This window comes from Rhinatrema bivittatum, chromosome 2 (assembly GCF_901001135.1).
Source record: "Rhinatrema bivittatum chromosome 2, aRhiBiv1.1, whole genome shotgun sequence".
Lineage (NCBI taxonomy): Eukaryota > Metazoa > Chordata > Amphibia > Gymnophiona > Rhinatrematidae > Rhinatrema > Rhinatrema bivittatum.
In genome coordinates, this window is record NC_042616.1 from 319896135 (window position 1) to 319919442 (window position 23308).

Below are 23308 nucleotides of genomic sequence, written 5' to 3' on the forward strand. Positions count from 1 at the left end.
TCCTGCTTTTCAACTATTAGCTCAAATTAGACAGATGGTAAATACATCATTATATAAATTAAAAATGATTAGATCTTTAAAGCATATTATTGATAAAATTGTTTTGTGAAATGTGATACAAGCTTTGACCTTGAGCAATTTGGATTATTTCAATTCTCTATATCTTGGATTACCAAAAGGAATGCTTGCGAGCACTTGATTTAGTGCAAAATACTGCTGCAAGAATGTTACTGAGCGGAACATTTGTCCTCAACTCCAGCAGTTGCATTGTTTACCCATTTATCAAAGTATACAATTTAAGGTTTTATCCTTAGTTCATAAGCTTTCACATAAAGAGGTTCCAAATGGTTTAAATTCTTTGTTGGTCCCATGTGATGCACCAAGAATGTTGTGATCTTCCTGTTGGAATTTGTTGATTATTCTCTATTTTAACGTTTTTAATTTGCTGACTACAAAAAGCAAGTGGTTTTCTTTTACAGTACCCAATTATGGAATATATTACTTGAAGATATAAGAGGGATTGGAAAATTCTAAAAGTATATTTGTTTAAGCAAACTTACGGCTAATTTAAAGCATATATTTTTGTTTTTTAATCTATTATATTTTAGGTTTGTTAACTTGCTTTAATTTATTAATGTGTACCTTGTTATTCACATTGGACAAGATACTCTTGGAAAGAGTGCCATATAACTGTTCTAAATAAATGTAAATATTTTTTAGAGATACTCAAGGTGGTTACAGCATTATTAGAATTCTAGTTCAGTAAGTACCTGTATTCAAAAAGCATACAATCTAAATGGATACCTGAAATAATGCGAGATAAAGTTAGTTTCTAAGGTCACAATGAGTGTTAGTACACTCACTAATCACTAGGTCACTAAAATCATCTATATACATTAGTACCTCCTATTTGTTTATGTGGCTAGTCAGAAGTAAAAGAGCACATATATGTTTGAAAATCAAATGTACTAAGCTGTTTATTCTGCCATCCTGTTATTATTTGTGATTGTTGTGGGTGGATCCTTTGGCCGGTGGCAGATGACCATGCCTCCAAGGGAAGATCCCAAGAGGGACCACCGGTCAGGCTCAGAGTTGGGAGACAGACACACACAAGTTCTTTTATTAAACTGTTTTTGAAAACCACCAGAGGTGGCAGTAGTGAGCTGGAGAAGCCCAGCTGGGCTGTAGTCCCTCAGGCACTGGAACAGCCATCCCAGGAAGGCTGAGCTATAGATAAACTAAGATAGTGAGTAGGCAGAGTATGCAGAGTTCAGGAACAGAACCTTGATGGTACACTCACAAGATATCCTCATACACCAACCCAGGAGCTGGAATGAAGTAGGCCTACGAGGAGCGAGTACCTAGTTCCAGGGAAAGCTCTGAGTGAGAGATGGTAACTCACTGGTGTTGTAGGCAGCGATGACTTCCTGGCAGAAGTTATATTCAGTAGCAGGTCCGGGAACGTGGGCCGTCGAGGAGCAAGTACCAGTTCCAGACTGTGATCTGAAAAGCAAAAGAGAGAGCGAGGCCCCCGAGGAGCGGGTACCCCTGGTAAAGTCCGAGGAGGCAGAGTAGCAAGGTAAGCGAAAGCGAATCCCATCTGCAGCGATACCTGGAGGCAGCTAGGCAGGAAACCCTTTGCTAACTCGATTAGCTAGCAAAACAAGAGACCTTAAATATCTGGCGATGATGATGTCATCTCAGGGGGACGCCCTTGAGGTTCACGTCACAGCTGGTACTTGAGTCAGGGCCGCGCCGCGCGCACGCCCTTAGCCCTCAGGAGAACATGGCGGAAAGGCAGCGTCGAGCCGGTCCTGGGATGCCAGAGGAGGTCGGCAAGATGACGCCGCGGCAGTCAAACTTCCATCAAGCAAAGAAGGAGTCGCCAAAGAGGTAAGGTGGGTGGAGTGGAAACGTCGGGCAGTGACGGTCGCAACACATCCTAAACACATAACCGTAAACACTTCTTTGTATGGTGGCTAAACATATACATAATTTGAAAGACCATGCATACATTTACTTGATCTGAGGGGAGCAATGATTAGTAAGGCCTGTCTACCTGCATAAATGGTTATTTGACCAGTTAAATGATTTTGAAAATTAGCCTGTAAATTCATTATGATATCTTTATATGGTAAATCTTCTTGAACTTCAATTATTTCCATTGTTTTTGCAAATTGTTTGGATTGTTGTATATTGCATGGTATTCTTTGAGGTCAATATTGAAAAGCTTTTTAGACAGATAGCTGAGAAGTTATCCATCTAAATGACTACCCAGCAATATTGAGAGCCACAAAAGTTGGGGAATTTCTGGGGGATAGCAGGAGACATTTCTGGGTGAAGCAGAGTTAGCCACATAAGTTATGTGACTAATTCTGATATTCAGAGTTAGCTGCTTAACCTATTCAGCTAACTCTGCTCAGGCTGTAGGGATGTCCTAAAGTTAATCGGCTAGACATAACTGGCTAACATAAAGATAGCTGGGTATATTCAGCGGTACGACCATGCTGCTGAATATACCCTGCTAGTTAACTGGATATATGTATCCGGCTAACTATCCAAGCTGCACAGCGGCTGAAATGGACCTCTTTATACATTATATTGAACATTTTTATTTTGTGTGCATTTCCTATATGTGTGTGACCTTTCCTTATTTTTTTTTTTTTTTTTGCATCTAAAGAAAACAGAGGACACATTTTGATTCAAAGTATAGACTGATGGCAGTCATGTCTCTTGTCAACCTCTGAATGAAGTCAGTAGCCAGAAACAGAATTTGGAGTGTTTTAACTTCTATAGGCAAATGAAGAGGGTCTATTCTGAACTGCACCTGATTGCAATGCCGGGAGATAGATCATGTCTTCAAAATCAGCCTATTATTAAACACTCATCTCTGAGAGGTCTGATGTCTTCTCATGCTTTTACATATGAGGCAGTGACTCTCACTATTAGAAACATGTACATTAAGGATAGATCATTTACATAGAAACATAGAAACATAGAAATGACGGCAGAAGAAGACCAACCGGTCCATCCAGTCTGCCCAGCAAGCTTCACACATTTGTTCTCATACTTAACTGTTTCTCTTGGCTCTTAGTAACCTTATGTTCTAATTCCCTTTTCACCCCCACCATTAATGTAGAGAGCAGTGCTGGAGCTGCTTCCAAGTGAAATATTAAGTTTGATTAGTTGGGTAAGCGGCAGCATAGCTCTCTGCCATGAAGCAGAGGGCAATGCTGGAAATGTGTGAAGTATCAGTTTTTCTTTTCCCCTGTCATTGAAGCAAGGAGTCATGCCGGACATGCACCGAAAGTGAAGAATGCCTTGAAAGTCACATTAACTATCATCAAATATTGAAAAGCCTAATAATTGGTAATACCTATAAGCCCATGAACCCATCCCTGTTTTTTTTTCTTTTTTTTCTTTTCTTTTTTTAATTGGGAGATGGATGCCCTTCATCCTTCTACTCTGTGAAGGTGGACACCTACCACCGGCCACTGGCATCCCGCTCCGTTAATGCCTCTGTGGCTACTGCCGCTCCATGCAGTGTTTTACTACCTGCTCTTTATATGCGTCCTCTAGAACTGATGGATCCCATCCCTGGGTTTTTTTATTATTTATTTAATTGGGAGATGACAGCCCTCCATCCTTCCGCTCCGTGAAGGTGGACACCTACCACTGGCCACTGGCATCCCGCTCCGTGAATGCCTCTGTGGCTACTGCCGCTCTGTGCAGTATTTTACTACCTGCTCTTTATATGGACACCTACCACTGGCCACTGGCATCCCGCTCCGTGAATGCCTCTGTGGCTACTGCCGCTCCGTGCAGTATTTTACTACCTGCTCTTTATATGTGTCCTCTAGACCTGATGGATCCCATCCCTGTTTTGTTTTTTGTTTTTGTTTTTTATTTAATTGGGAGATGACAGCCCTACATCCTTCCGCTCCATGAAGGTGGACACCTACCACTGGCCACTGGCATCCCGCTCCGTGAATGCCTCTGTGGCTACTGCCGCTCCGTGCAGTATTTTACTACCTGCTCTTTATATGCGTCCTCTGGACCTGATGGATCCACAATATTTATCCCATGCCCCTTTGAAGTGCTTCACAGTTTTGGACTTTACAGGGTCATTCATTTGGACTTTACAGGGTCATTCATTAAAATGCGATGTGGCATTATCACTTGCGTTAGGGCATTATTACACGGGATAACACCCTAACACTCATGACAACTACTGCATCACAACATTAGCATTTAAATGAGGGAAAGAGGAGGGGTTAGGGTGAGGTTTGGGCGAGGTTTGAAACATTTTCAATCCGGTACCGCTGCGGGCGATAATGTTTTAGGCATTATCGCCGGCAGTAGCACTGGAAATAACACTACCTTTCCTACTGGCAGCACAGGGACGATAGTGTGTGCCATGGACGCAACCACAGTGGAAGAAAACGCATTGCCATGATGTAGCCGGGTACACACTATCGCCCCTGCCTCTTTTTTTCACGACTCATCATTCCACTATAAATACAGCGAAATGGTGAATCCCGGGGATAGTTTATGATGCATCTCCATTAAGATTTAAGAGTGTGTGTGCGTGAGTCAGGCAATGATTGATGGCTATATGCCATATCTGTGTTACTGTAGGTCATATAATAAATCATAAAAAATTAGCAAAGGATTCAATAAAATAAGTACAGAGAAATAAAAATAATACATCATGTCATGATACCTTTCTACTGGGCTTATTCAATATATTTTTTACTAGCTTTCAAGAACTATGTTGATTTCATCAGTGCAGTGAAGCCCTAAACTGAAGAAGGGATGCTAACTCTCAAAAGCAAGTCATAAATGTTGTGAGAGTCTCAGTTTAGTGGACCCTTGGGCCGACCTGCTGGAGACTAGGAAAAGATGGACAATGTCTCTATTGAACAGCGGGCCGGGAGGCAGATGTTCAGGTGGGAATTAGATGCTCTTCACCCTGGAAGCTGGTACTCCCCTGGGAGAAGCCCATAGGAGCTCAACCGCTGGGACTTAGGTGGCTTCACTCTTGGAAACCGAAGCCCCCCCGGGAGGAGCCCGTAGGGGCCCAACCGCTGGGACTTAGGTGGCTTCACCTTTGGAAGCCGAAGCCCCCCCGGGAGGAGCCCGTAGGGGCCCGGCCGCTGGGACTTAGGCGGGTTGTGGATCAGGACAGGTAACTGGAACCAGACTAGGACAGTAGTGATACTGTAACTGGGTACGGGTTCAGGAACCAGGCAGGAACTGTAGCAGGCAAGCAGGAACCAAACAGGTACTGTAGCAGGCAGGCAGGAACCAAGCAGGTACAGTAGCAGGAACGGAGCGACGTAGCCAAGCAGGTCACTCCAGGGCGCAACGCAACTGGAAACCAGAATGCTAACCCGTTGCAAGGCAAAGGCTGGATGGCCGCGGCCAGCTTATCAAGGCTGCGGCGTCTGACGTCAAGAATTGGGCGGAGTCAGTACTGGTGGGAAATGGGCTACAAAGGTGCCCAAGTGGCGCGCGCGCGCACCTAGGAACAGGGCATCCACTGGAACCTTCACGGCAGAACTACCCCAGCGGGGACGCCGCCAAACAGGCCGCAAGCCAGGACTCTGGAGGTGGGAACAGGTCCGGGAATCAAGAGGTAAGGGCCTGGCCACGGTGCTCGCGGCCAGGACCGCAACAATAAATGTATTAAGTTAATCAAATAAAAAGTATCATCCATAGTTTGTAGACTTTTATTATTAATTTGCATCCAAGTGGACCAACAACATACCAGCTGCACGACTTTGCAAGAGATACGTAGAAAACATCACAGTGGATTTAATTCATGTTGAAGTGTGATCAGTGAAGAAACATTAATGATGTTGAATGAGAAAAAGACAAATATTTATTTGCTAGAAGGAAGGCAAGAGCTTGAAAAAGGGAGAAAAACTCACATTTTTGAGGTTTTAACACCTAGAAGTCCATATTCATTAAGCTGGTGAGTGGACAACTTACCTGATGAAAATAATGAAAAGATAGCATTTAGCCTAATAACTTGTGAATTTCCAAAAAACAGCATGGAAAATCAAATTTGCCCTTTAAAAGGTGCTTGAGTAGGATGAAAGATTGGAATGTTTTAAAACTAGGGAATGAGTGTGAAAACTTTTAGAATCAGATTTTTGGATACAGTAAAAGAAGTTATATTCCATTCCAGAATAATTATAACTATGCAAGTAAGTTATGCAATTATTTTTCCCCATACATTAAATCAGTGTGAAACATTTTAGAACTATCTTGGCATGTAACAAGATAAGTGCTTCATGTTAGGTGCCAAATGGCACATAGACTATCCATTAGTATTTTTAGCAACTAATTGATATTTAATGAACCAGTTAGAAAAGTAATTAAATTTCAGTTCAAGGAGTAAAATATCTTTATCAGGTTGACATACTAATAAGAATATTTTCCATTAATGTATTTTATAATTTCATCATGCAATATCTTTTGCATACCAAATATATTAATGATACAATTATAATTACTTTTTAAGATTTTGTAATATCTTATATATTTTCTACATAGTAGAAAACATAGTCACTTGAAAAAAATCCACTTTATCCAAGCTGTAGGCTATTCAAGAGAAATTAATTAATAAAGAGCTTTACAATTGTTTTCAAGTTTAACTGAATATCAAACATGTTTTTTTTTTAATATTCTGTTACCATTTATTGGTATATAATATACAGCAAATGCATGCATATTATTGCTAAACATATTTTTTATGTATTTGTTGAACTTTAAAAAAGTTTTAATTTTGATGAGACAGTTTTTGACAAAGCTGCATTTATATTTTCACATGAAGAGAAGGTAAAGAGAGGTATCAATGTTTTCCTTAGCATTGCTATTCTATCAAAATTGCTGCAGTTCTATTAATTAAAATGTCTGAATGATTTTAATAGAGAAAATGTCAGTGCAAAAATGATTTAAAATCTTTTGCCACAAAAAGCCACTGGCATTTGAGATGAAAAAGCCATCTGATTCCTAACTCATATTCAAGACTTGCAAAACCAAAATGCCCCAGTAGATCTTGAGAAAATCCTCCTTTCCATTTCATTTTGGAATGAAGCTAAAATCCACCTGGTTTGACTTCAAAGAGCCGCAGATGATTAACAGACTGGACAGTTCTACATTCCCTGGTTGAACACGTCGTCAGACTTGCTGATGCAGCATCTTAAAAAACAGTTTATTTATACATATATACTATCCTTTGGATATATGGTAGTGACAGAGCCACTAGAAAATTACTCATAGGTGCCGGTGCCTTTTGCTAATTATTGTTTTGCATAATACTATACATATTGATTAAACTAGGGTGAGAGAACTTTGTCGAACTCTCATCTTTGTGAGACATTCCTTGCTCCAAATGATGTCAAATCTTCACTGAGGTGTACTGTGCTCTTCATTCATCTCACAGAGTCTGCATGTAAAACTGGCCCCAAAACCCTAAAGCACCACCAAAACCTCAGCTCGAGTTAATAGCTGGCCCTCCTATAGTCATATAAATAGTTGAATACTAGTATTACTGCCTCCCTAGAGGTGCTTTCTTTGTCTCTATCTCTCTCTTTCTCTCTCTCTTTCTCTCACTCTCTGTCCCCCCTATGAAAAATTTGCACAATATGATACCCTAATGCATTTTGATGAATGACCCTATTGGTTTGTTATCTCTGTCCTATGACTAGTTGACGATACAAGTGTTTTTATATATTTCATCTATAGGTGCATTTGTAGGAACCTTGTGACCCTTGGATGGTATAGGTTCTCTTTTCCCTGTGAACCATCAGGAGACATCTTGCAGAGGGTAGCTTGCCTAGTTGCAAGTGGGAATCTATTTAGTAGTGGAATGTTGCCAGTGTAAGGGTATGTGCATGTGTACAGGCAAGTCTGAGCAGTGCTTGGCAAGATTCTCCAAGTAGTATTCTCAAGATCAATCCTGATTGGGTGTTGGTGCTAAGGCATTACATATGTGGTATCTTCTATCTGGTCAACATGGATTACATTAGGACCAGAATTTTAGGAATTATATGCAGGGGTTTATTCACAGAATTAACATAAACAGATTTATTTTACCTCATCAATTTAACATAGCATCAAAGTGGGTCAGCAGTTTTTCTACTCAATGTCAGGTTCAGTTTAGTGCAAAATATTCTATATTTCCCAGGTTCTTTTTTTTTTAACTTCATTTTTTAAACATTCTCTAAGCACAGTAAAAACAACCAAAGAATATATAGTACAAAACTGCCATTACACCACACAAAGGGAAAAAACAAACAAATAAGAAATAACATATTTCTACAAATTTTCATACTCAATTTGCATTTAATTTATCCCTCATAAATTCCTATGCAATAGGAAAGGAAGAAACTCCAACCAAAAGAGGAAAAAAACCCCAGAACATATATCACTATGAAACAGAAATAGTAGAGAAAAGAAATACTGTATGTCCTGACTCTTATACATACACCTCTACACCATTCACCCAATGATTTCACACCCATCCATATCATGAATAGTACCTTCCTAGTTAATACCACTTTACGTGTGCAATTTGACATTTTACTGAGTATCCCAAGTCGAACAAACATTTCTTCTTGCCTGCTAGTAAAGGTGCGGTGCCGGGTCACTGCACGAGCGCCTCCGATAACCCGGCGTTGCGCCTGGAGCAGAAGAAAATGGGTGAAACTCTGCTTACCCGTGGCACATCAATGGCAGGATTGCAGGAGTGAGTGGCATCCACGCCACGTATTGATGCCGCTGACGTTCCGATGTCACCCTCCGTTGGTACGGACATGCATGGTGAGTGCCGCGAAGACACTGTGGAAAGGGAAATATGGAAAAGGGGGAGAGTCCCAGCAATGGCATGAGCCTAGGGATGGGGTGGGTCAGCCGGGGATGGCTCATTGGGCCGGAGTGGGGAAAGCAGCGCAGGGAGCCACCTGACCAGTATGCCCTGGTTCAGTCCCTTTTGGCTCCTGCTCCCCATGCTGCTGCCTTTGATGTGGCAGGTCCTTGGCAGGAAGCTCTGGTAGGTTCTCTGCTGATTACTTTTATAGCAGGACTGGAGAAGCCAGGGTTCGAGTCCCACTATGGCCCTTTCTCCAAGGGCTGCTAAAAGGATGTTTTCAGTCCCGTAAGTAACGGCCATGCTGTGCAGTCACAAATCAAGAGCCCTGACGCACCACTTGGCCCCATGGGGGATCCCGAAAGCTAGGTCCACCCGAGGAGGAATCGCCGGGTGTGTTGCCAACCAGAAAGTACAGGGGGGGGGGGGGGGCACAGAGTCAGGAAGCCGCAAGGTTCCTCGGGAAACAGCTAGACAAAGGTCTCATATACCTCCTAGGGACCCACCAGCTGACTTTATCAACCCAGTGAATGGCAGCGAAGCAAGGGGAATGAGATCGAGGCATCCTATGGGTAGTTACCCTGCTGGAGATGGTTGCATCCCTCAATCTTCTCCATTGACTCTCTAGCCAGTGAGTGGGAAGCTGATGGTGGCCATACATCCAGCCATCCAGGTGGTTTCACACCCTTGGGAACAGGATTGTATTTAGATTTGGAAGCCCAGTCGTACAACTTCCTTGCCTTTCTGTATAGCACACCATCAGTGCAGATGCCAGCTTGGAGGGCTAGATAACTGTACCTCCTTCCTGGACTGCATGGCCATTCTCAAGGCTTCTGAGTTTATATCAGGGGGCCCAATCACAATCGCAACCTGGGGCACCCCTTGGCATGGGGCAATGGGCTTCTGGGTTCACTATGTACCTGCAAACCCACAGCAGCGGCTTACCAGCAATGCAGGAGCCAATGGTGACAGTCTCCTTGTGCCCTGGGAAATGCCCGGCCATGGATCCTGCCTGTGCTTCAGCTGACAGTGCCGGTACTTCAAGCTCCCTGGACCTCTGGAATGCCTCTGATGCAGATCTGGCTCTGGCTCCTGGGGTACAGTCAGCAGTGTCTGTGTCTGCTGAAGGTGACTCTAACATTGACACTCCAGTGCTTGGGACTGGGGAGACCTCTAATCAACCGCTGGTAGAGGATGGGGTGACCAACACCTGGCAGAGGGTAACAAAATGGTGGGGTGGAGGCACAAAAAAAAAGTAGGAGGCACCCCAACTACTATGACTCTTCAGGCAGCAGGAGTTCCTCATCAGTATCCTTCTTTGGGTCCTGTGGGTCATCAGTGGTAGAGGGGTCACAGAACACCAATGCTGCTAGCGCTGGTTTTCCTGCCCTTAACACAAAAAGGCAGCTTTGGCAGGGTGTCCCGCATTCACTTCTACACTGCATTTGCCATCGCCAATACATTGACATATTTAGCCTGATGAAAGGGCACAGATGGGAAGAAAGGTTATGTAAGGGGCGTAGGCATCACGAAGCTCCTACGGGTCCCAAGCGAGTCTCGAGGAATATTAATAACTGGTTGCAGTCCTTTGTGCATTTGGCATCGATAGATGGCTGAGTTGACCCCTCACAGCACTTGGCAATGTGGTCCTACCTAGACACTATTGTCAGTGCTCACTTTACATATGAGGAATTTGCTTGGTTAAACTATGACGAGCGGTACAGAGAAAGGATGGCAGACACCCCATCCATGTCCTGGGGCATACATGATGTTGAGTTGTGACTGACCTACATGAAAGCATGAAGCTCTGAGTCTCAAGTGACCAATTACTCTTTTTGGCCCCAAGGGGGCTCCAAGATCAGGGATGGGCATCTAACCCCACTGCCAAAGCCTGCTAGTGATATAATAAAGGGGGGTTATATGACACAGGATTGTAAGTACAAACTCATTTGCACCTCTTGCACTGCCAATCATTCCTGGTGATAAGGGAAAGTAGTCCTTATGCAAGAGCCCTGATTCCAATTAGGTGGGTCTTAGCCTTTACCCCAATAGGCATGCAGCAGTCACTCTGCACAAGGGTTTTAAGGATGGCTTCAGAATCCCTTACAAGGGTCCACTGAACCTGTCAAGCCACATGAACGTGCCTTATGCAACCAGGTTTGCTGAGGTTGTGAGGCAGAAGCTATTGGTGGAGATTAGTCTTCGTTAGGGATGTGAATCGTGTGATCGATCGTCTTAATGATCAATTTTGGCTGGGGGGGGAGGGAAATCTGATCGTCATGTTTTTTTTTGTTAAAAAATTGTCAAATCGTAAATCGGCGGGAAACCCGGCACACCAAAACAACCCTAAAACCCACCCCGACCCTTTAAAACAAATCCCCCACCCTCCCGAACCCCCCTAAAATGTTTTAAATTACCTGGGGTCCAGTGGGGGGGTTCCGGCGCGACCTCCCGCTCTCGGGCCATGGCTGTGTTAATAGAAATGGCGCCGGTGGCCCTTTGCCCTTACCCATATGACATTGTGAGGGCAAAAGTAGTGCCGGCGCCATTTTGAATATTGGCAATACGGCGAGTGCAGGAGGTCGCTCCCGGACCCCCGATGGACTTTTGGCAAGTCTTGTGGGGGTCAGGAGGCCCCATCCAAGCTGGCCAAAAGTCCCTGGGGGTCCAGCGGGGGTCCGGGAGCGATCTCCTGCACTCATGACGTCGGGTGACAGGAACCAAAATGGCGCCGGCGCTACCTTTGCTCTGTCATATGGTAAGGGCAAAGGGCCACCGACGCCATTTCTATTAACGCAGCCGTGGCCCGAGAGCGGGAGATCACACCGGGACCCCCCCCCCCCCCACTGGACCCCAGGTAATTTAAAACATTTTGGGGGGTTCGGGAGGGTGGGGGATTTGTTTTAAAGGGTTGGGGTGGGTTTTAGGGTTGTTTTGGTGTGCCGGTTTTCCCGCCCTCCCCCTCCCCCGATTTACAATTTTTTTGACGATAAATCGGGGGAATTGCTATTGTATCGCGGCTCTAACGATTTTTGATGATTTAAAATATATCTGACGATTGTTATAAATCGTCAAAAAATGATTCACATCCCTAGTCTTTTTAGGGTAGTGTGCCCCTTCTCCCACCCTCCTTTTGTGAGGATAGTCTTATGACCTTTAGTAATGGTGCCCAAGAAAGATCCGGGTAAATTCAGGCTTGTACACATCCATTGCTAACCAGCTGGTTGGGCAATGAATGACTTCATACTCCAGGAGGCCTGTACAGTCCAATACGCCTCCTTTGACAGCATGCTTGACCTCCTCAGGGATTGTGGACAGGGGGCTCTCATGGCTGACATAGATTCTGCCTTCTGGCTCTTACCTATGCATCCGCATGACTTCCCTCTACTGGGGTTCTACTTTGAGGTTGCCTATTACTTTGATAGGTGCATGCCCATGGGGTGCTTGGTTTCATGTGCGGACTATGAGGCTTTCAACACTTTCTTACATTGGTAGTTGTCTCAGCGTACCAGTTTGACAGGCATCGTTCACTACTTGGACAATTTTCTATTTGTCTGCCCTTGAAATTCAGATGTATGCTGCGATCTCTTCAATGGCTTTCAAACCATGACCAAAGATTTTTGTGTTCTGCTGGCAGTGGCAAGTTGGAACCACCATCAAAGGTGTTTACATTCCTCAACATTGAGCTCGACACCATTCAAAGGTTTCCAGGCTCCTGGCCAATAAAATTCAGAAGCTGGAAGAACTGATCCAAGAAGAGCACCTGGCTCGCAAGGTGACCTTAGCCACCATGCAATCTCTAATTGGGAGCCTGGCTTTTGCTTGTTGGGTCATTACTATAAGGAGGGCATTCTTATGCCAATTGTTTAATGTGTCCATGACAGTAATGAAGAAGTACTACCTCTTTCCAAGTTACCCACGCTATGCGCAAGGATCGTGGGGTGTGGGAAAAATTCCTGACTGATATCAATTGCTCAGTGATGTGGCTACCCCCACCGATATCCGACTTTTACCTACAGCTATTCTCTGATGCCTCGGGGAGCATTGGCTTTGGCCTTTACTGTCAAGATAGCTGGTGCGCGGAGACATGGCCAAACAATTGGGTAGATTCAGGGATCACATCTAACATCACTTTCCTGGAGCTTTTTCTGATGTGGTAGCACTCCACTTTTGGCATGAGCGACTGGAGAACAGAAAAGTGATATTCTGGTGTGAAAACCAAGCGGTCATACACATAATCAATCGACAGTCTGCAGGATGCACTCTTGTTTTGGAACTCCTTAGGATAATGGTCTTGAGGTGTTTACAGATAAATGAGTTAGCATGGGCGAGACACATCCCTGGTCTCCGCAACGAGATTGCTGATTGTCTTTCTCGCTCTAAGTGGGAATAGCTCCGGAGGCTCACTCCGGATGCTGAAGAGAAGGCACCAGTTCCTGTACACTTCTGGAGCATTGGAGCCAGGGCACACTCAACTTGCTGTGCCAGTCGATCACACCACTTACCTGGTGAGCATACTTGAGGGGGTACAATAATATCGTGGATTTCTTGGAAGCCTCTGACTGGTCAGGGGAACTGAGACTTTCACACAAGATGGTGGAATATATCGCACAGGCCAAGCAGCGTTGCTGTCTCAAAGCACAATCCAATCCAATCTGGTGGTTTACACCTTTTTTGCAAAGGCCCAAGTTTTGCCAACCCAATATGGGAGTTTGTCGTTAGGCGTGTTCTTGTAGGTTGGGCCAAATACAATCCACATGTCCCTGATACTCGCTGCCCCATGATCACCTGCTTGCCTTATGGCACTGTTTGCCTTTGGTTGTTCTGGACCATTTTGAACTGGTCTTGTTCAGAGCCGCCTTTTGCATTGCATTCTTTGCCGCATGTTGCATGAGCAAACTAGTTGCCACAGCTAGTGCTAGACAAGACTGCTCCAGTCTTCGAGCCTGTGATGTTTCCATCGCTGATGGAAAACTGACTTTCCGGATTCAGAGATCAAAAACCGATCAGCTCAGCTGGGGGCATCAGTCACACTTGCTGAAGTACCGGGCCTGGTCAAGTGTCCTGTTGCCATGCTACAGGGCTCTCAGACCCTCCGGGGGGGATACAATTTCTATTGCATGCCAACTCACTCCCTCTGATCAAGTATCAATTTAATGCTATCCTCAGGTGCACCCTGGACGTGGCCGGTCTTAGGTCTGAACAGTTCGGAACTCACTCTTTCTGAATTGAGGCGGCTTCCAGAGTGGCTGCATCTGATTTTTTGGATGCCACCATCCAGTGTATCAGCAGATGGCACTCCCTGGCATACTTGTCCTATATTAGACAGGTAAATGGATCCCCGTGACTTGGCGCACTGAAGCAATTTGGGTAAGGGATTTCATGAGTGGGATTGTCTACCCTTCCCCCTTTGCCAATTCTGTTAATACCTTCTGTCTTTCAGGCCCACACCAGCAACATTGGGTGATATGGATCACAGGACATTCATTTGTGTTCTGGGAGGAGCAGTGTGCAATAAAAAATACCATCAGCGGGCAGCTGGGCGTAGCGCCAATAGATGGCATAGTGCGTTGGCTGGATTGGGGGGGCATGCGATAGGGCCAGCTTGTCTCCCTGCTAAGGCAGCAATTGACAAGTTTTGCCTCTCCAGAGGTATTAGTTATGCACCTTGGAGGCAATGATCTTGGAACCACACCCAGGCGCCTGCTCCTGGACAGTATGAGGAATGACATCATGAATATTCTGTCTTTAATGCCCTGCACCTGGCTCATTTGATCAGAGATCATTCCCCATTGTCAGTTCCTGAACTCACCACTTTGGGGGTGGTGGATGAAGAAATTAAACAAGCAGACTGGCAAATTCATAGACTGACGGGGTGGTTTGCACATGAGGCACCACAACTGGATATGCATGGATTGCATGGAGTTGTTCTGCAATGATGGGGTGCTTCTCTCAGATATGTTCTTGAACAATTTGAAATGGGCCATTCACAGGGTGCTGATGTGTTCCTAGTCATTGGCCACAGTTGGTTTGGGGGAGGGTCCCAAATAAACCATGCAGCTATCTGAGCCCTATGGCAGGGAAACCCGAGCCAGGAGAGGGGCCACCAGTTGAATGTAGTTCTCAGCACGTGGTATACCCTACTTTGATGTGGTAGGGGCAGTATATCAGCAGGGCCAACAGGCCCTGGTGAGGCAGCAGACCAAATGCCCCCATCATTTGATTGGGCAGTCACTTTGCTTGGATGAGGCGGGTGACCGGAACACCCTGAAGATGATTACCTTGTGGAAGGCAGGGCCTTGCTTCATTGCTGCGGGTCCCGGGACAGAGGTGGCATATGTTGCCTGCAGTGGAAGGGGGCATTCTGACAGCTTATCTGTGTTATGGCTCAGGTACATAGCTGTGGTTGTATATTGTTATTGTAATAAAGCTGTGGCCAATTTACTCCACAACTGTATACTTGCATGTGTACTGCTGTCGCTTCCCCCCCCCCCCCCCTCCTCTTCTACTAGAGAGATGGTCACGGCTGCCCAGGTTAAGGCGTGGTGCCAGGTCAGAGCATGAACACTGCCGATAATCTGGCACTATGCCTGGAGCAGAAGGAAGGAGGGGAATCTGGTGCTTACCCGCTGCACGGTGCCGGCACTGGCGGCGGTGGAAGCAGTGTTGGCACCGCATGATGATGTCGCCAATATTGTTCCCCCTGTTGACGTGGGCATGCACAGCGACCACCCAAAGCCATGGTGGGAAAGGCAATAGGGAAAAGGGGAGAGTCCCGATGATGGCATGGGCCTGGGGAGGTGGGACAGGATGGCCGCGGACAGCTCATTGGACCGTTTGAATCCTGGGGTCCGTCCCGAGGGGTAGGGGCAGCAGAGAGTGGAGCTTCCTGGCCAGCATTCCCTAGCTCACTCTCTTTTGGCTACTGCTCCCCATGCTGTTGCCTTCACTGTGAACCCACTTACCCACCTCTTTTAATGAGAGGGTTATTTGACTAGTCAGACTTTTTGTTAGTAAGAGTTGTTTATGTTTGTTTTCTTGTCGCAGGGGGGCAGGGATACCCAAGCCTGGAGGGAGGCCACCTGTTGGAGGCAGTGTACAGCACATAGTATACCCTACTTTGATGTGATGGGGGCTGTCTGGAGCCAGGTTCCACTGGCCCCAGAGCCAGTGGGTCCTGGCGGCAGACCGGATGCCCCTATCCTTCGATTGGGCAGTCACTTTGCTTGGACGAGATGGGTGACTGGAACGCCCTGAAGATGATTACCTCTTGGAAGGCAGGGCCTTGCTTGGTTGCAGCAGGTTCTGTGCTGGATGTGGCATGCAGCCTGCACTGGAAGCGGGTGCTCTGACAGCTTATCTATGTTATAGCTTGGGAACAGGTTTGTGGTTGTATATTGTTATTGTTGTAATAAAGATGCGGCCAATTTACTCCACCTTCAGTCTTTATTGTACTCTGTATACTTGAGTGTGTGCTGCTGTCACTCCTCCTCCCCACCCCTTCCACTAGGGACAGATGGCCGCGGCTGCCCAGAGTTAAAGTCTATAGAAATCTTTCCACACTATTATATAATTTGCCTCCATTTTATGATGGGATAAATAAATATCCAATCTCTCCGGCTGTATTTATTGGGTCATTTTTTCCTGCCAGGCTATGAAAATTGAAGGATCTTCCTTTATCTATTTAGATACGATACAATGACAAGCAGCTTGCAATGCCAAATACACAAATGATTTTTGCCCTTTACTTATATATTATATTTATATATACTGACATTTGTTCTGAGATAGCACATCAGTCTACATTCAGGTACTGTAGGTATCTCCCTATCCCCAGAGGGCTTACAATCTAAGGGCCTCATTTTCTAAAGTATTGCAGGCCTGTGATACTTTAGAAGATGAGGGGCGGGGGGCCGAAATGGGGAGAGGGCCTGCGATTGCTGCCGGTTTCAACCCAATACACCTCCAGTACACCCTGGAGGAAAGGAGGAGCAGAGGTGATATGATACAGACTTTCAGATACTTGAAAGGTTTTAATGATCCAAAAACAACGACAAACCTCTTCCATAGGAAAATAATCAGCAGAACCAGGGGTCACGATTTGAGGCTCCAGGGAGGAAGATTCAGAACCAATGTCAGGAAGTATTTCTTCACAGAGAGGGTGGTGGATGCCTGGAATGCCCTTCCGGAGGAAGTGGTGAAGACCAGAACTGTGAAAGACTTCAAAGGGGCGTGGGATAAACACTGCGGATCCATAAAGTCAAGAGGCCGCCAATGAAGAGTGGGTGACTCGCCAGAATGATGGCTATTGACACAATACCCTTATTAAATAAACATACACATGCTTACTGTGACTCCTACATCGCTCTAAGCTTCAGCAGCAAGAGGTAATGGAAAAAAGGATTTGCACTCACAAAGAGGGGAGTAGCTGGCTTGTTACGGCGGTTACTACCCCAAACCAAATATGCCTAATACTTCACTTTCAATGCATATACAGCATAGCTCTCTGCTTCAATGACAGGGGAGAAGAATAACTGATACTTCACACATCCAGCAGAGCTCTCTGCTACAACGGCAAGGGAGAAGAAAAAGGGTTCGCACTCAAAAAGCGGGGAGTAGCTGGCTTGTTACGGCGGTTACTACCCCAAACCAAATGTGCCTGATACTTCACTTTCCATGCATATCCAGCATGGTTCTCTGCTTCATCGGCATGGGAGAAAGACTGATACATCACACATTTCCAGCATAGCTCTCTGCTTCAACGGCAGGGGAAAAAAAAAAAAAAAAAAAAAACTGATGCCTCACGCATATCCTGCATAGCTTCAACGACAGGGGTGAAGAAATAAAGGATTCGCAATCACAAAGCGAGGAGTAGCTGGCTTGATACGGCGGTTACTACCCCAAACCAAATGTGCCTGATACTTCACTTTCAATGCATATCCAGCATGGCTCTCTGCTTCAACGGCAGGGGAGAAGAAAAAAAAACCAACAAGGGCTGTACAACATAGTCTGGGTAAAACAAATAAGCATGGGTGTAGCTTGCTTATCGCGGCGGTTACTGCCCCTACTACCCCTAACTAATCAAGCTAGATATTTCACTTGGATGCAGCTCCATCACTGCTCTCTACATTAATGGTGGGGGTGGAAGGGGAATAGAACAAGGAGCTAAGAGAAACAGATAAGAATGAGAGAAAAAATGTGTGAGGCTTGCTGGGCAGACTGGATGGGCCATTCGGTCTTCTTCTGCCGTCATTTCTATGTTTCAATAGCTTCACCATAGGAGGTGTAGCTATTGGGAGCGAAAGCTGACGCAAAAAGGCACTTACCTTTTCACGGTGTCGGCCCAGGTGACGCTCCCATCCTGGTATCACATGCGGCGTGGAAAATGAGGCCCTGTTTTGTTCTTGAGGCAATGGAGGGTGAAGTGACTTGCCCAAGGTCACAAGGCACAGCAGCTGGACTTTAACCCTGGTTTCCTGGTTCATAGCCCACTGCTCTAACCACTAGGCTATTCCTCCTTAATCCTACTCTACCTGTCATATCACCTAATAGCAGAATTTCATCCTTAAAAAATATGGTCACCCTTTCACACTCTTGAATCTTTGCCAAAACATCTTCCCAAAAACAAAACAAAACCCAACAATCTGTTACATAGCAACATTGTATGAACTAAAGTCCCCAATTTGATTTTGCATTTGTTTAATTCACAGAGTCATCCTGACCAATGCATCTTCTTCTAATATTATGAAGTGAAGTATCTAAAATTTTATTTATCACATTATGATTTCAATGTTTATCTTCTCCAGATCCTGAAAAAGTTGTTTCATATTTTAAACATTAATTACTGTGTCCATGGTCTCACTTCAATAAGTAAAAAGAGCTACTAACATTGAATTAGGTACATTTTGTTTGCACGTAGAGTACTACTGGGAAATAAAATTCTTTCTCTCATAAAAACATGATGGCAGAACAAGACCATATGACCCCTAGGATCACCCACTGTTTGTACTTTGGTGGCAAAATCCCTTTCTGTCTTTATCTTAGATTCTGTGAAGAGAATTTGAATAGTGCCATGTCTGCGAAAAGGGAAAAAAAGGTTGATGTGGATTTTCATACATAGCCTGAAGTTGTGCAAAGATCTGCATAAAACTCTCCCCTTCTGCAAAAGAAATCCCTTACAACTTTTAATCCTTTTCTGTGCCAGATCTGAAAAACTTGTGATCCAAGCATGGCAAGAAATTAAAAGAGTTTCAAGAGACCATAAATGAATTCACCGAAGAGGTTAAACAAGGCAAAGTGAATAAATTTGTTAGGGATGAACAAGATTACAAAAAGGGTTCTATATATTATTGGATGAATCCGCAGCTTAAGAGAACTTATAATCAGAGAAAGACATTTGAATCCAGTTCTGATGAATCATCAGGTGATGAACCCATTCGTGGTCAGAAGATCCCTACTATTAGTGGTTCTTCAACAACTAGCGGCCCTACAACAACCCCTTTTCCCGAGGTAAAACAAGATCGCAAAGTCAGGTTCCAACAGCACACTCAAGATCCCCCACCGGGACAAAGACAACAAAAAAGATGGACACGTTCACAGGGGAAGAACAAATCGGAGAATCGACCCAGATCAGAGAATCCACAGTGATAAACTTGTCCTCCCGTTCCCTAACACGCACTCAAGTTCAAGTATTAGAGAAAGGGTTAACATACGTACCAACGGTGCGCTATGATCATTTTGAAACCAATAAATTTTTTCAAAAATTTTTAAGAACTTTAAGGTTACGTTTATTTTTTGACAAAAAGCCACCAGAGGATCGAGATAAATCGGTGGTATTTCCAAAATCTACCTGGGTTCCTCCAGGCAATATTGATCCAGTCATACATACTTTCGCAAGATTGGTACAAAATGACATAGATAAGATTCAGAAAGATTCTAGATTAAGATACTTTAATTTGAGTGTACAAGAAAGTAGGGCATTACAAGAAATTAGAGAGGATCCAACGTTGGTGGTAAAAAGTGTGGACAAAGGAGGAGCGGTGGTTATAATGAATAGGGATTTGTACAGGATGGAGGCATTACGACAACTATCAGATCAACATTTTTATAAACAGCTGGATGCTGACCCCACACCGCAGTTGAAAGAACACATAGATATCCTTTTAGAGGACGCTTTAGCACAAGGTTGGATCACTGCAAGAGAGTTTCGTTTCTTAAAGGTTGAACACCCTAGGGTGCCAACCTTTTATCATCTCCCAAAGGTTCATAAGAATCTAGAGAACCCTCCGGGACGTCCTATTATTTCATCACGAGGTTCATTGCTTGAACCTCTTTCTCAATATGTGGATACATTTCTACGTCCTCTTGTACCCTCCTTGCCCTCGTATGTTCGAGATTCTGGAGATTTAATACAGTATTTAGAAACTTTAAATATTCCTTTTGAAGAAGTTTCTTTAGCCACAATTGACATCGTGTCTCTTTATACGAACGTGCCCCAAGAAGGGGCTTTGCAAGTGATTCATTCCCAGTTAACAACACAATCCTCAAAGATTCACCCACCAGTTACTTTTATAGTTGAATTAGCCGCTTTGGCTTTGAAAAAAAAATTTTTTGTTTTTGATAAAGTGTATTATCAACAGGTGGGAGGCACCGCGATGGGAGCCACAATGGCCCCTAGTGTCGCGAGTCTTTATGTAGGACACTTTGAATCACAGTGGCTATCAATTTCTCCATACCAACAGAACATTTTGGTATGGCGTCGATTTATCGATGACATCTTCATAGTGTGGAGAGGCACTGAAGCTCTATTTAAAGAGTTTATTCAATGGTTAAACACATGTGAACAAGCTTTACAATTTACTTATATTTTTCATCAGAATTCGGTCTCTTTTCTGGACATAAAAATCTCAATCAAAGAACACAAGTTCTTTTTACGATTTATCAAAAGCCAACTGATCGTAACACACTGTTGGAATACTCAAGTTGTCATCCGTCTCCTTTAAAAAACAGTATCCCGTTTGGCCAATTTTTAAGGCTCAGAAAACTGTGTTCAACAATAGGAGAATATAAAGTTAGATCACATGAAATGAGCCAGAGATTTTTAGACCGGGGTTACCCGTTAAAAGTTGTAAGACAAGCTTGCAAGAGAGCACGTTGGAACTACAGAGAAAATTTGTTACAACCACAACAGAGAAAAACTTCATCAAGTCTAACATGTGTTTTGCCGTACTCTCAAGGGGCGAATGAGGTAGCACGCAGTATTAGACGCCACTGGAATGTCCTTCAAGTACATACAGTTTTTGGATCTCAACCATTAATAGCTTTTCAAAGAGGAACAAATATAAAAGACCAAGTAGTGAGATCACATTTTCAGAGTTCTCCACAGTATGTAGTGAATCGAGAAGGACATTCTGCATGTGGGTCATGCGTGATGTGCCCATTAGCTCATTCTAACATCAATATCCCCTTAGATAAACTTCAAAAGTTTAAACCTATAAAAAAGTCAAACTGTAGTTCGAGTTTTGTAGTATATACTATATGGTGCCCTTGTGGCCTATTTTATATAGGCAAAACAACAAGACAGCTGAAAACTCGCCTAATAGAGCATAAGAGTGCATTGAAACGTAATAGATTGGAGGCCCCGTTGGTGCAACATTGTGTTGATAAATTACATGATTTTTGGAATTTGAAAAGTACAGTGTTAGAGGTGATGGAACAGGACGAAAGAGGAGGTAATTTAAACTTACGTTTATTACAACACGAGCAAAAATGGATTTTTAAATTACAAACAGTAGCCCCAGAAGGGCTCAACAAGGAGGTCGATTGGTCCGTGTTCTAGGCAAATCAGCTGATAGGCGTTGTAACAATGCGTGACAGGAAATAAAGAGCATATTCATTTCCGGCATTGAGACAGAGAAGGTGTTTAGGCGCCATATTTGAACGCTGTGAGAGAGTGGGTGAAAAAGTGCCAACGCAAACAGTGAGTACCATTGAGTGTTCAGTCATTAAGAAACGTATTCATGAAAGGATATTAACGAAAATGTGTTTTTTGTAGAACATTGAGCAGTAAGCCCCTGAAGCAGGCGCATTTGATGCGCCGAAACATTGGCAATGTCGGGCAGGAAGTCAGCCGATAACAAACAAATGAGCACACAATAAGTAAAGATAAGTAATTTTACTAAGTTATAGTATTAATTAATTTTATTGAATAGAGAGATCACATAACAATATAATGGTGATTGGTTTCCACGGGTAAAAAGACAAAATCTTTTAAGAAAAATTTTTTGGTGATTTTATAGAACACGAATAAAACAGGTTTACCTTGGGGTAATGGTAAATGACGTGATTTAACAGTGCCGATACATGAGAAGGGTTGCAGCCCTGTATAGGGCAAGAGCCTGTGAGACTGTGAGCACTCCTATCTGATACCTTCCCCGGTAAAGTTTGTTTAAGTGTTATAAATTTATAATATATGCTTTTAAGCATTAAACCTCAAATATACTTGTTTTTTGTCAGTTGATAAATTTTGAGGTAGTGAGCCGTGGTTGTGTAGGATTTATATTGGATTCGGAAGAATAAAAATTTTTTTGGCCGGTTAAAAATAAAATGGCCACCCAATGGGAAGACACATTTAGCTTCTCACACGCACAGTTACAAGAAATTCTATCTGCACCACCAGTGTTTATGCCGGGAAATCAGGGAGAAAGTTGGGAAAATCTGGTCCGCTTAAATAAACGCATTGTAAGAACGAATTTACATTATGGTACATTGATTGAGTACTGTAGAGTTCAGCGAATCCCTAGAGGTTTGCGCATAATAAAAGAACCTAAACTCTATGTAGAATTTGAGGATTTTCTAGTTAAATGGAATCAAATTCTTAACAAATGCTCTCTCGACCTAATGCTTTTAGTGATTGAGAGAGCTAAGATGTTAATGGACACCCTACAGGTAGAACATGAGCAGTTGTTGGAAAAGATTAAAAATCATAACTTAGAAACCTTTGATGTTAAATTAAAAGAGTTTCAAGAGACCATAAATGAATTCACCGAAGAGGTTAAACAAGGCAAAGTGAATAAATTTGTTAGGGATTAACAAGATTACAAAAAGGGTTCTATATATTATTGGATGAATCCGCAGCTTAAGAGAACTTATAATCAGAGAAAGACATTTGAATCCAGTTCTGATGAATCATCAGGTGATGAACCCATTCGTGGTCAGAAGATCCCTACTATTAGTGGTTCTTCAACAACTAGCGGCCCTACAACAACCCCTTTTCCCGAGGTAAAACAAGATCGCAAAGTCAGGTTCCAACAGCACACTCAAGATCCCCCACCGGGACAAAGACAACAAAAAAGATGGACACGTTCACAGGGGAAGAACAAATCGGAGAATCGACCCAGATCAGAGAATCCACAGTGATAAACTTGTCCT